Below are 12,657 nucleotides of genomic sequence, written 5' to 3'. Positions count from 1 at the left end.
TAAAAAGACATGCTCAAGAAAAGAAAAATATGATCCAAAAGAAAGATAAATCCAAAAGGCCACAAAGACCCAAAAAGAAAAAATAAAAAACTTTATGGATTCTCAAGCTACTCATAGAGGAAATGCATCTCAAAGAGAAATCCAAATTAGTATCTAAACTTGTTAATCCAGAAGCTCCCTCCACTCATAAGTCCTCTAGTCCTCCATCTAGCAATCCTCCATCTTCAAAATCCATTTTGGATCCTTACGTCCCAAAATTCACTATCTTAAGTCCCTCATCCCCTTCATGTATTTTGGGTCCTCATGTCCCAAAATCCACACTTGATCCAACATCTAAATTAAAATCCTCTCCTCCACAACTCCACCACCTTTATGGTGTTTGCCAATGTTTATCTTCCCAACATCCCCATCCATTTATCCACATGTGTTCCACAACCCCATCCATCCAACATCCATTTTCCATAATCCCATCCCATCTTTTGCATAAATCCTTATCCCCCTCCATCTTCCATACATTTCATCTCCACGTCTATTTCTACCAACATTTATGAGCATACCACCAGTTATCTTGCTTCAATTAAATAGAAATTTAAGGGATACTATCCATGGAGCTAGATGCTTGAGTCCTCCCTCCATCTCCCTTTCACACATCCACAATCTTCCAAATCCACATATTTGCATCCACTTATCCCCATAAATATCCATCCAAACTATTTCTGAAAAAAATTTAAAAAAAAGAGAGAAAAGAGAAAAATAAATAAAAAAATCCATCCAATGGTGAAAACCACTTCTTATGGAACCTTGGGTAAGTACCATGATGAAAAATTGGTTAAAAAGAATCATATGTAATCCCCTCACCCTCTTTCACTCTACAATTGGGGGCAAGCTTCATCCAGGTCATCCTACCATCCAAATACTCATTTAACCTCCATCTCCTATCAATAATCCTATCTAAGTCCATCCTCCTTTCCTATCTTTGATCTTGACTATCCTATACAATCCTCTATCTCATATCCCTAATTCTATCCAAACCAATCTTGATCAATATAAAGGCAAAATAATATCCATGCATTCTTTGGAAAACACAAGCCTACATTTTTCCTCCATCCATATTCATTCCACATTATTATTCCATCTCATACATCTTTATCCACCATTGCACTACCTTCAGTGGGGAATTTTCCTTCTTTGCAACATAGTTCTTGGATCCCCATTCCACCTATATTTCATCCTTTAGTCCTCCATATACTATCACTATCCATCTACTTAATCCCTCCATCTATTCAAGCAATCTATTCCTCCATTCCATCCTTTTACCAAGCCTTGGTTCTCCCTTGTCATTGGTTCCAATCCATTTATTCTATATCCACAGTCCAATCCTATCCAATTCAATCATATTTCCTATCTCATCCAATCAAATCCAACCATATTCTCCATCCCATCGAATCCTATTCAATCATTTATCCCCCTCCCATTTTATCCAATCCATTTATGACCCCCATCACACTGAACTTTTCCCATCTATTTGATCTTATACTAACTCACACGTAATCCAAACACCCATCCATACTGTGTTAATCAAATCCAAGTGAAAATCCTCCCATCTGCAGACCCTACACAACCGACTTATCTATTGCCTCCATCAATTTATGTACACCCTGCCCATCGAGATGCATCCTTCCCATGTCTAGAAGTTTATCCAAAGCCATCACCTGCCCATCGGGATGTATCCTTCTCATGTTCGACAGTCTATCCAAGCCCATGTCCTACTCTTGGCAAGAGATATAAGTTGGCCTTGTGTATGTTGTTTGCATGATTGATCTTTTTGTTTTGATTTTTATCTTGTGTCCTATGATTATACCTATTCAGGGGTTCCTTGATCATCCTATATCTTGGTATGTCTTGGTTGGTGTATAATGGGGAATTGTTTTTGTGGTATGGCATGTTTGATGGTTTCTCTTGTATGATCCTACAGTCTCGCATTTAGATCATCACCAATGTTTGTGAACCTGTGTGAATAGAGATACCTATTGTCTGAGAGTCTATTCCACGCATTAGATATTCACAACATCCTGACTTCTATAGTTAGTGGTGTAGATAGTTCGTTATAAAATCAAAACTAGGTTTGCTCTCCACATCTACACAACAAGAAATCCATTCCACTCACATCATTTTTTTCATTCATCTCATTCCATCCATATATCTTGGAGACTCCAATTCATTCATTCCCCTTTCAACATCTTCATCCTTATCTTTTTCTTCTAGACCTCCTATCCATTTCGAGAGCACACCCATGTTCTTAGAAACTGTATGTCCTCTCAAGGGGGAATATCACTACCTCCTCGCCATCCTTTCTCATCTCACCTATGATTGGGGCATAATGCTACTAGTCCTTATCCTTTCCATCCACTATGTTTTATTCTTCTTTGATATAACTTCACTTCTTGATGCTATATCAAAGAGGGGAAAAATGTAGACACCTAAAATTAATTAAATTAATATTTAATTAATTTAAGCCTCTCCACATAATTAATTTAATTAATTGTGTTGGTATTTATTCCTCTTAAAAGCAATTTAATCTTATTTAATTAATTTTATCATTGCAACCTTATAGTTAGTTTATCAAAATTGATTATTCCCCTTTTTCTTCTAAAATGATTTTATTTCTTCTAAACCTTGTCTGGTTAATTAATCTCAATTAACTAGGCTACTCATGTGTTTCCTAAAAAATCACTTTTCTTAATCCTCACTTAGCCTAATTAATTTTTCTATAATCCCACTTAATATTATTCCCTAATTTTCAACTCCTTCACTCATGTCACATCCTCCTAACTTTCCAACTTGCACTTTAATCACTCATTAAGCCACCTAATCAATCTCCTTAATCATTTGCACATCCCTAATCACCTTGATCCTTTCAAATAACTTCAAATTCTTTGAATCTCCCCATGCATCCTCTTCCCAAGGAATTTTTAATTCCTTTATCCATTTAGTCTTGCCACACATCCTCTTATTTTGGAATTTTTAATTCCTTTTCTCTTCCCAATGTACTTGAGGAACTTACCCATGTACCTTGAGAGGTGTGGAGGCAAGAAATGTCTTTATGGCATATCTCTTGAATCCCACACCGTTTCCTCTCAATCCTCTCCTCCTCTTTCTTTCAATCCTAGCCCTTCATAACAAATTCAATCTTGGCCCTCCATTTTGGCCTCCTCTGATCTATAAATTGGGGTCTCCTCCCCTCATTTCTATATCCACTTCCATCATATTCTTATGTTTTCCATTGGAGGATGGAAATACTCCATCATGCCCTCATAATTCCCAAATCATCCCACATTTAGCCATTATCATCCAATCCATCCATCTATCAAACATTATCCAATCTTGTTCTGTAGTGGAGAGCAATCCACAATCCTTCCATAGGACCAATCCAATCAAGTGAGGAAGGGCAACATTCTTCATTTCACCGAAGGTCTAATCTAAGGAACAAGAGATTGTTTTTGTGAAGGTACAATGGTCTTTTTTTTGTGTTTTATGTTTATTTTGATTTAATCTAACCATTAACCCTCTTGTGGATTTTCCCTTGGTTCACTACCCATATAATTTTGGACCTTTTCTAATGTGCTAGAACCAATTATGTAATCACCATACTTGACAAATTTAGGAAGGAAATATCCCTTCTTCTTCCCATGCATAATTTATTTCCCTCCACATGAATTGCCACATGTATTCCAAAAATGCTAACTAGGGAGTTATAAAAAATAGGATTTGGTGTAGTGCTTGGGGGCAACCATAAATCCTTATAAGCGTGTAGTCTGAGAAAAAGAACCAATCACCATGGTTGAATTTCGTAGCCTCATCCATCCTTTCTACCTATGGCCTTAACAAATCTTTGATCTTTGTTGGTAGTCTATTGAGGAGGTAACCACAACATGAAGTTACCTTGACAAAAAATAACTCATGTAAGGTTAAATAATTAGCAGTGAGACAATGGTTACCCAATGAGTAACACCAACTTTGAATTTATAGTGCCCTTCCAATTTCATCAACAAACCTTAACCCTAACATGTTACTCCATTCACCTGTGTTGGTGCAGGATTATATGGCATACTAAGGCATAGTATTTGAAAATAATATTTCTTACCCCTTCTCTTATTTTGATAAGTCCCTAATGTATCTCCTCCTCAATGAATGTTCACAAACTTGTGTTGAGTTCTCATTTCCATTAGCATCTTTCTAATTGGTGTAGCTTTTTTTGGAAACTTCCCTAAAACTTGGCAGAGAGCATAATAAATGTTAACAAAATAATTCTCATACAACTTGCCATGTCAGCCTACAATGATTTTACAATTAATTGCAAAATACATTATAAACAAAATTCTTGTTGGTCAAGATGCCGATATCCTTCCTTTCACTGTCGGTGTTCTGTGTGCTGGTGTAGAGTTTGTCGTTGCCGGTGTCGGTATTTTGTCTTGTTGGTATCATATGATTGCAAGGTTTCCATCAATGACAAAACCTTCAATCACCTACAATTTCTCATTGGAGTGTGCATTTGCCAGCAATCTCCCCCTTTGGCATTGATGGCAACACTCATGAGAAAAAAAGTGTCCAAAATAATATCCAAAAATAGTCTGCCAAAATTGTCTTTCCAAAACTGTATGCTCCCCCTGAGCAGATGATGTCCCTTTTTTGATCATTTTTCTCATCACACTACTCCCCCTTTGACATCAATGACAAAGCTTGTCATTCGCTATCAGTGGAGTCCTGCCTGGATTCTTGTAACCGGTGGGTTACAATCTTAAAGATACCTATCAAAACTAAATTTATGCCATTGCTGAATGTTTTGCAGTCTTTTATGGCCTCTTGTGTTCTCTGCACTGTATCGGTGAGTATGTGCATTTTCTCTTCCGGTGTCTCCAGTCCAGGAACCAGAGCCTCAGATATTTCTTTTCTCAAAGAAATAAGGTACTCTAGTCTTAGACTAAGTCTGCATTTTAAGTCCTTTGCCTTGTCCTTTATTCCCTGTTTGTCATTTTCCAGTTTCCTGATTTTCTCTTCTTGGTCTGCAATTTTTTTTTCTAATTCCAAAAATGAATCTGATGTGCCAATCAGATTGTCAGCAATATTATTTATTTTCTCTTGTGCTTTTCTGATCGCCTTGTCAAGATCCTCTGTTAATACATTCATTTTACAAGTGTCCCTGTATAGTTTCTTGAAGTCATAGATTATTTCTCCAAGTTCCGGTAAAAGGGTGTCCATTTCTTCCTTGTTTTTCTTAACAATATCCTCAAAGAATTTCTCTTTTTCTTTTATTATTCTTTCCTTAAGTGTATCCTCATTTATTTTATCAATAGTCAATAGGTTGCCGGTGATAAACTTAGACAACGTGTCTAGTTGACCTAAAGAATATTTGTTCTCAACACTGCACTTTGGTGCTATCAATTTAAGAATTGGTATGGTATCATCAATAGCCTTATAGGCTTGTGCATTGCATTTCGTGATCTTCTTTATTGAATCTAATAGGACCTCAGTTACATTAGTAGGTCTGAATTCTGTCATAGCTATACCACATGTTTGTCCAACAACTTTTACAATGGCCATGCTACCGGTTGTAGTTATTTCCTTGCTTTGTTCGACCTCTGGTAGGTCTGTATGTGTTTGCATTTCCACAAACAAAGGTTTAGGCTTTTTAGTTTATGTCGATGGCATTGTCTCTGTTTGTACATGTGCTTCAACCTGTATGGGTTTGGGTTTCTCCAATTGTGTCTCAGACGGTTTCTCTAAGTTTTTAGTTGCCGGTTCCTCAGTTTGTGCCTTTGAGCTTTCCTTAGCCGGTTCTTCAGATGGTTTGTCTGTTGTATCTACCAGTTTCTCAGTGGTATCCTCTGTCGATTGCTTTGCCTGTGAAGGTTTTTCTATGTTTAACTCAACCTCTGCAATCGGTGACTCAGTAGTCACATATTTCTCCTTATCCTTAGTGGTCTCCCTGTCAACCACGACATTAACTTCCTGAGTATCTACATTTACTATAAACAAAATTTCTGATTTAGGGTTTGTGTCTTCTACTGGAGTCTCCATACTCTCAGTGGCCAGTTGATTTTCAATGATATCTATAGGTGGAGTATCTGAAGGAGGTGGGGGCATATTGTCAGTCACCTTCCTTACCTTTACCCTTGTCTTTGTCCTTTTGATATACTTTGATGGTTTTAGGTCTGAGTAATTCTTCCTTTTTTTCTTTCTCCACAAAGAAAATATCCCATCCATCAGCAGTTTCCTTAGAAAATTCCTTTACTCTGCCTGCCATTAGAGCTACATGCTGGTGAGTAGTAGAAAACACTGTCCGGTTAGCCTCATTGATTAATTTGTCTATTTCGTTAGGTGAGTTAACTAGATGCACTGCCAGTAATTTTTCAATCTTAATCTTTTTATCCAGTTCAACAATAGATAATCTTCTAGCTTCTAATCTCCTATACAAGTCATTTGGAATTTCATCAACAACTTCCATTAATAATTTCTTGTATATGTCTAAGCGTAAAATTACACTATTCTCTATACTTTCCTTATCATCAGTTGATAGTGTATTGTACCATTTATTGATATTCTTCAGCTTACCATCCTCAGTTATTTTGCTAAGAAGTTTGTCAATAGGGGTAATAGTTTGTTTCACCTTCTTCTTAGGAGTCATCTTCTTTGTCAGAGGCCTTACTGCCTGTTGCTTTTATCTTGTCCTTTTTGGTGTAGGAGAAGGTGCCGATGAAGGTTTTCTTTTCCTCTCAACTCCCTTGAATACAACAGGTATGTCACTTTCTGAAGAAGTTCCAACTGGTGAAAGGTGAGTTTCCGGTTGAAGTGCTTACAACTCATTTTCAGTTATACCAGTTTGTATTATCACATCTTCCTTAATTGCTTTCGCCTATCAGGATCCCTTCCTAACCTTTGCTTCTACTTTCTTAACTCTTTTCCTTGATTGTATAGTGCTTTCAATTGTTTCTGCACTACCAAATACTTTCTCTTCCGGTTCCTTAGGAGCTTCAAGGAGGGATTTTGCATAAGTTTCTATGATGTTATCATCTGTCTCATAGCCCATTTCAGTTACCCAGATGGTTCTAGGGATTACTGCCTCCATCCAAATTTCATTTTTCTTTATCACAAAATAAATTTCTTTTTTATACTTATCCACAATAGCTTGTGATAGCCTTGCTCTGGTTTTCATTTGAGCCTTTAGTGCTTGAAAATGCTCATTTATGTTTTTCTCCCTATTCTCTCCCACATTGTTCAATAGATCTGATAGTTGTTTTCCTACTGGTATATCAAATCCAAAATCTCTAGCACCAATACCAAGTACTTGTTTGGTTATGTATAGCATCAAACAAACAAGTAAGTTCTAAATCTAAATGTTCCTTTCTTGTCTCTTTTGATCTTACCCAAATTGTCTATCAACTCATCTTTAAGCCATTCACATATGTCTATCCTTGCATTATCATTGACCATATCATAGGCACTCTTGATACATAGGCTAGAAACTGAGTTTAACCTATTTGCATGTGTAGCCTTATAACCTAAGATCATACTGTTAAATCTGATATTTATATCCTTCACATCGTTTACCCTTAGAGATCTCTTATCAAATGTTGCATCGGTTAGGTTTGTTACTAAGTCATTTGAGACCTTCTTAGTTTTGTCAGGTCTGTTGCTGATGGAGGGTAACCCTGTTACAGCTTTTACTGCTTCTTTTGTGATTTTATGAATAGAGTCTAACCAAAAAAATTCACCATGTACTCTGCTTAACACAATCCTTATGATATCCTTGGGGAAATCCGGGATACTAAGAATTCCAATGAAACCTAGGGTTTCTACTATCTTACGTTTAGGTTTGATATTTCCAGATTCATCACAGATTACAGTCTTATACATATTTTTAATTTCATCATCATCTAGTTCATCAATATGACAATGTATATACATTCTAGGGTCTTTAGCATATACTACTCCTTTAGGGATTTGAGAGAATGCACCTATGCTATCATCTTTCTTAGCAATTTCAGGAACTAGCTGAAAAATGGGTCTAGGTCGCTTAACAACTTCAACAACAGTAGGGTTTGCAATAAATTCAGGAGCGGATGAAGATGCCATAGCTATAAATACCTCAATCTGCCTTAAGGATGAATGATTTGATAGATTGCTTCACTTCTTTCCTTGGAATACCTTCGCTTGGAAATTTTCGCGCTCTCGAAGATTTGAATGCTCGATGAATGAAAAAGGAGCCAAAACAGTTGTTTTATAATGTTATTTTCACCAACTATCACATTTAATGCTTGTCGGTTAAGTCACAACTTAACTCATCTGCCGGTATAGAAGTAATTTCAACTTCTCACCATCAACCGAGGGAATAATAGCATGTTTTTCATTTTGTTGCTAAACCCCCAAAAGAAATTTCTTCAGTTAGATGAAGAGTCTCATGCCGATGGCTTGCTACTCTGTTCTGCCAGTGGAGGAGTATTCACATCAACATTCTAATCTGACTTTCTGATCCATTGTTTTGAGAATTCTTGCTTTACCTCTTCAACTTTTTCTTTACCTTTTAAACTAGGACCTTTGTTATTTGTCGGTGAGGGCTTGCTTCTACAAAAATTAGCAATATGTCCAATCTTGTTACAGGCATAACAAGTCACATTGTTTTTCTGAATAGCTTTCCCATATCCTATGCCGGTATGTGTTCTGCATTGATTAGATAAATGTCCAAATCTTCCAAAAACATAGCATCTCACATTCATTCTACAATTTTCTGAATTATGACCAACTTTGTTGCATTTAGAATATTGACCAGTGGGTGTATTAGTGTTCTGATAATTTCTAGATCTACGCTGATTTTCTCTATGACCATACTTGTTACAGTTAAAGCATTTGCCATTAAATTTGTAAGTAGTAGGTTTTCTTACCAGTTTGCTATGATCATGATTGTTTGCAGTACCCGAGCTTTCACCAGTTTCAAAGCCAAGGCCATTTGTATCACCATTAGGTTTCTGATTCTTCAACATGTCACAAAGTTCTTCTAAACTTTTCTTGAATTTCTCCTTGTGTTGATTTGCAGTAGCCAATTCATTTTCCAAAAAGTCCTTCTGTCTTATGAGTTCAGTTCGGTCATTTTGTGTGTGCATTAGATCTGTCTTTAGCATATCATTTTCATGACTGAGTCTTGTGTCTTCATTTCCAGCATCATTTAGTCTTCTAACCAATTATTCTTCATTCTTCTTTCTATCTTCAATTTCTTTACAAAATCTCATAGTCATATCCCGCATCTCATTCTGTGTTGTACTGATCTCTTGTCTTAGCTTGTTTACCAGGTCATTAAGAGTTTCCTTTTCATCATTCTCATTCTACATCTTTTCACAAAGTTCTCTTCTCTTATTTCTTGCAATGGTAAAATTTTCTTGAAGTGCTCAAATGATATCCTGAGCAGCCTTTAGATCATCTTCAAGTTTGATATTCTTCACCTTTTTTGCATCATAATTTGAAAGAGTTGTTTCCAATTGCTTTCTCAAGTTTTGCATCTCTACCGGTGACAAGATCTTCCTCAAGTTGTTAGGCTTCTGAAAATGGAGGACCAGGCTCTGATACCAATTGTTAGGATTCCCAAAGATACCGAGAGGGGGGGGTGAATCAGTATCTAACCGGTTAATAAATTTACTTGACTTAAAACATGAAAAGTGTATTAAAGATGTGTACCGGTAAACCAAAAATAATGCACTGAACAAGAATAACAACAACCACATGAGAAGCACACCATAACACGGTATTTTAACGAGGAAACCCGGTGTGGTAAAAACCTCGGTGGGATTTGTGACCCACAATATTCGCTTACCGGCCAATAAGGGAATATTACTCTTACAATAGGGGCCTGCACATGCAGGAAGGCCAAGTGCCTAGAGCTCACTACTCAATTACAAAAGAAGTCACACTGACTTACAAAAATGGATTATATTAATCCAATGTCTTGTACTGCTTTAGATTAGCATATGCTATGCTAGATCCAGTACTGGTTTAAGCTTTGCTACATACATAAACCCTTAACCTATAATTCGCATATTAGGTCTACATAATTTCGCCTATCTCCTTGTTACAAAATGTTCTACAATGATCTCATACATATATGAGTCATTTTACAACTTGCCATGTCGGCTTACAATGATTTTACAATTAATTACAAAATACATTATAAACAAAATTTATGTCAGCTAGGATGTCGATATCCTTCCTTTCACTATCGGTGTTATGTGTGCCGATGTAGAGTTTGTCGTTGCCGGTGCTAGTATTTTGTCTTGCCAGTATCATATGATTGCAAGGTTTCCATCAATGACAAAACCTTCGATCACCTACAATTTCTCATTGGAGTGTGCATTTGCCAACAATTATATCCAGGTCAGCTTCAATAAAAATATTTGGCTCAATTAACATTGCTAGTTCAAGAGACCATGGATTGGACAAGGGCACATGATCATTTCTCCTTTTGTAAAAGCATGAAAAATAGGCTCTATCCATTGACAGGGAGGTAAGTACTTCCACAATGAGCACAATGATCTAAAAAAATCACTTTGCCTCTCCAATTCATGCTTGAATCAGGGAGGATATCCAAAATATCCTGAGAATATGACCTTCCCTCTTGTTTTTCTTGTTCTACAAGTTGTTTTGCAATACTCACATAATCCACCCTAACTATATCAGCATATGGTTACCCATTTTTGTGCTTGCACTTGAGTTGGGGCCTAGGCTTGTGGAAGACTTCCTCCTTTTTTCTTAGGGCTCTTGGTTTTTTTACGTTTAGGTTCTTGCTAACTGGAGGTTGTCTTTTCTGCTCCTCAAAGCCCTAGGTTTTTTAGGTTTTGGCTTAATGGGAACAACGCTTGATCCTACACTTGGTTCTACAATGGGTTTTACAAGAGCCTCTATATTCGGCTCACTGCCTGTACAATTACTTTTGGAACCTTCTTCCTCTTCTTACCATAAGATTCACCCTTTTTCAGCATTTTATCAAGTAAAATTATCTAGGGTTGTGCTATAATTCTACTCTTCTTGGAAATTTAAAGCACAAACACAAAACTAATTCAAATTGTCATAATTCAAACACAAAAGACATAAATTACTCAGTGTTCTCTTCACTTCCTTGAATAACCCTAGCTTTGTGATTGCACTGATTTCACTTTGTCGTCTCTAAGCTCTGTCTCTTTTGGATTCTTGGATACAAGGTGAAAGAATGATGCTCTGATCTCTGAAGTTATTACACTAGAGTTGCAAGTTCACTTTAGGTCTTGTCCACATTAATACAATTGACATAATTCATTTGAAACAAGTAGTTGTGCTAAAATTTAAATCTAGATCATATGTAGATTTTTCCACATTTGCTAATTGAACGACCATGATTTAGTCTTCTCAACACTAAGCACTAATGATTGGATATTCCTAATCCACAATGGCAATTAACACTATACTCATCTCTTATTAATACATTTGTGGCATCACCACCTCAATGTCATCGAGCCTTTATTCCCTTTGTAAATACCTCCATATTATTAAAATAAAAAAATACACAAATTACACACAACTAGTCATCAATTAAAAACAAGTGTCCAATTACACCGAATACACATAATAAGTTACAATTTGGCATGAAAATGTAATTTACATGGGCCAAGATATTTGCAAATCATAAGAAAATTACTTTAGTTACAAGAGGCCATAAGGCTGATTTACAAAAAATATATAATAAAAACTTGAATATCATCCCAACAAGGACTCCCAACATCTATCTCCCATACTTACAACACAAGCAGAAACACTACCAAATTGCTTTACCAAATGAAAAAGATACGAGAAGCCCTACCTCATTTTTCTCCAAAATGAAAATGCAAAGAATTCCAATATACCAAATGAATTTGTACAATTCTTGGACAACATTGAAGGCTTCCCAATTCCTACTCAAATCCAATAAATCCAATTTGAATCCATCCACAAACTTCTTCATTCTTTAAAATACAAAAATCAAGCGATAAGAGGGCTTTTTTCTCTCCAAAATTTGGTTAAGTTCTTTTATTTGTAAAAAAAGAATGTTGCAAAAATAATGATATGTTATTCCCCCCTCCCTAATTTTGAAAAACTCACATTTTAAAATTAAAATCCTACTTTCATGTTTTTCATGATTATTTCCTTTATGCATTTTATGATTATTCTCTTCATGCATTTTATGAGTATTCCTTTCATGCATTGTATGCATGATTATTTCTTTCGTGCATTTTATGATTATTCTCTTCATGCATTTTATAGTATTCCTTTCATGCATGATTATTCCTTTTATTATCACTTTATAATAAAAAATATCATTTTAAAGAAAACCTTCTTTTTTTGTGTGTGTGTATAAAGAAAGCAAACATTTGATATATATATATATATATATATATATATATATATATATATATATATATATATATATATATATATATATATATATATATATATATATATATATAAACTATTTATAAAGAAAGAAAGAAAACATTTGATTTTGAAATATAATAGTTATATATAATATTTTAAAATTTAATTTTAAACATAACTTTTTTAAAAGAAATAATTTACTTTAATATTTGTGAAGACTTCCATTCA

Source organism: Cryptomeria japonica, chromosome 10 (genome assembly GCF_030272615.1).
Source record: "Cryptomeria japonica chromosome 10, Sugi_1.0, whole genome shotgun sequence".
Taxonomy (NCBI): Eukaryota; Viridiplantae; Streptophyta; class Pinopsida; order Cupressales; family Cupressaceae; genus Cryptomeria; species Cryptomeria japonica.
Note: the sequence above shows the minus strand (reverse complement) of the source record.